This window comes from Myotis brandtii, unplaced genomic scaffold, assembly GCF_000412655.1.
Source record: "Myotis brandtii unplaced genomic scaffold, ASM41265v1 scaffold504, whole genome shotgun sequence".
NCBI lineage: Eukaryota > Metazoa > Chordata > Mammalia > Chiroptera > Vespertilionidae > Myotis > Myotis brandtii.
In genome coordinates, this window is record NW_005369217.1 from 1,235,986 (window position 1) to 1,238,961 (window position 2,976).

At 40.6% G+C, this 2,976-nt stretch overlaps 1 protein-coding gene across 2 annotated transcripts in view; it reads right to left on the minus strand.

Moving 5' to 3' along the window:
* The window catches only part of PARP11 (poly (ADP-ribose) polymerase family, member 11), a 63,160-nt gene that overhangs the window by 59,863 nt on the left and 321 nt on the right, over positions 1-2,976 (minus strand). The window lies entirely within an intron of this gene.

Genomic DNA, 2,976 nt, shown 5'->3' on the forward strand with positions numbered 1-2,976 from the left:
CAACCTCCCGATCCGCCCTGCTCTGTGCATGATGGGGCGGCGCCCCAACTCCCCAATCGGCCCTGCTCTGAGCCTGACCAGGGGCTGCACTTAGGGATTGGGCGTGCCCTCTGCCACCCGGGAGCAGGCCTAAGCCAGCAGGTCGTTATCTCCCGAGGGGTCCCAGACTGCGAGAGGGCACAGGCCGGGCTGGGGGACCCCCCTCCTCCCCCCGAGTGCACAATTTTTTGTGCACTGGGCCTCTAGTATAATATAAAAATAGAAGAATTGTGAGGACTTTGTAATTGGAGTATAGCATGCAATCTGGCTAAGCTCTACATAATATAAAAATGGGAGTGCTACAAAAACCATGTTAATGGAGAAATGAAACCAAACTGACAACTAGCTTAAATATTTGTCTGCTGGAGGTAGATGACTCATCAATGAAGAAATGAAACCAAACTGTCAACTATTTTATCTTTTATGGTGAAACTGCCTTACTACCAATTAGTTGTGTGGTGAAAATGTTTGCTGTGAAATGCCTGTAACAAAAATGCCTGAGGCGACGATGTTTACAGTGAAACTATCCATAACCCAGGGTATATTTCCTCACAGTATCACACAGAAGGTGTATTTGCAGATCACAGGTGGCATAGTAAAGTCATGGATACTAACAAAAACACACGGGGAGAAACTAGGCAGAAGTGTTCAATTAAGTCAATTCCCTTTCTTCATATAGTAGAATTTATTCTCTCATTCAATGGAAAGAAATAATAAACCGTGATTTAAACTGATGGGTAATGCAAAAGTCATTTGCATTTAAGATCACTGTGTTTTTAAAAACCTTCCCAATTGTTTGGCTTACAGTAATATTAATTTCATCCCATAAGCACAGCTGGACTGTCCAGATGCCTCTTCTATTAAAAGACACTAATGAATTACTAGAGAAATCCACATGCAGAATGTTGACTGTATTTTTAAAAACTAAACTGCCTTTGTTGTCAGCATTCATATGGTTATAGGAAGAAAAACAGCAGCAGTAAGTAAGCAAACCCGGTAGCATTAAGGAATATTATGATGGCATACAAGGGGTACTATGCAGAAGGTCAGTACTTTTGACAAAAATCAGTCTACTCTACTGAAATCAAGCAAAATTGTTAGGGTGATTTCAGAGAAAACAGCATTTCTTACAAAGAAATGAGATAATGATATAACAAACCACATAAATGAGACACTCATTAATGCCTTTATAATCCTCACAAACATACAAATGACCCAATAGCAAATGCTGATGTATATGTGATGGAGGAGGGAGAGTAGTGGGAGCAAAGGACTCTCTCTAGCACAAACACCTTTATTAATTCAACAAATATTTATTGAGTGCCTACTAAGTGTGCCAGGCTCCATTCTCTAGACTGATGATACCATAGTAAACAAAACAGACAAAACTCCCTGCCCATAGAGAGCTTATAATATAGTGAAGGATTTAAAACATGTGACTTTGAGCAAGGCATGTATTTGGGTGACTAAAAGGTTTGTTACAGAGAAATCAAGACAAGGAAGACTGCCAATACAAACTGAACGAACACACACACACACACACACACACACACACACACACACAATACAAAATGAACACTGTTGACAGGAAACTGAATATATAGAGAGGGCACATTCTCGTATTTCTAAATTATTTTTGCTAAAACCAAATACCAGCAACTACTTTCTCTGATGTAGCCTAGAATAGAGGGCTATAAGTATGAACCAAAAATAAATAAATAAATCTCAGATGACCACTGTTACATGATGAACTGGGATAGAACCACAGTGGGCAACCAAAAAAACGCATACTAACAGACTAGTTTCTGTTGAATAAAAACTTTAAAAATTAATAAATTAGCCTGGCTGATGTGGCTCAGTGGTTGAGCATCCAATCATGAGCTAAGAGGTCACTAGTTCCATACCCAGTCAGGGCACATGCCCGGGTTGTGGGCTCAATCCCTGGTAGGGGGTGTGCAGGAGACAGCGATCTATGTTTCTCCCTTATCGATGTTTCTATCTTTCTACCCCTCTCCCTTCCTCTCTCTAAAATCAATAAAAACATATTTTTAAAAATCTAACTGAATTAACTGATAAACTCTCCAATTTATCTGGAAATAAATTCTGGAAATGAAAGGAAAGTATTAATTACATAAAATAAGTTTTTGAAAGTATGGAAACAGGGTTATAAAGTAAATTTAGGCAGATATCTCTGCATATGGAGTAGTTTCACATATTTAGTCCAACAATTTGTTGAAATGTGATTCTACCATTTTCCCAGTCAACTCATAAGGCACAAACAGTGTACATTTGCCATGTTACTAAGTAATTTCAACTCTAACAAGAGATTAATGGAATATTCTTGGCAAAGAGATTGCACTCTTTGAAGGCTGCACATTAAATAAATGTATAAAAGCAAAACAGACAAAAAATACATGCAGGCATAATGCATATACCAGAATCAAACGAGGGAGACAAAACTTGCAGCTGAAACATTCCAGGTCATCACTTCTGTCCACTGAAAAAGAAATATCTAAGAACTTCGCATTCGAGAGGCTTAGAACATATCCTCAGTCCCCAAGTTTTAAATGACTGTTCACCAAGAAGGGAAGCAGTGACAGTTCCTTCCAGGCCCATTCAAGACCCGAGGGTCGAATCCCCCAGCTTTAGGTAAGTGGGACTGGCAAGTACACCTAAGGCAAAGGCTGAGTAACAGGTCCGAAGCCCAATGACTCCAATTAGAAAGCAAAACTGAGTTTCAAAGGATGAAGGGAGGAAAGCGGAGAAACCACAGCAAGCAAAATAAGCAACTAAAGGAAAAGCAATTCCACGCTGGAGAGCCCACCAGGCCATTTCCACCCCTCAAAGGCAGTGCTGGGGAAGCCGCAAGGGCCGGGATCTTTGAGCTGCGGAACTCAAGATCCAGCCTGAAGCGGGTGAGGGGGAGCAGTTCCCGGA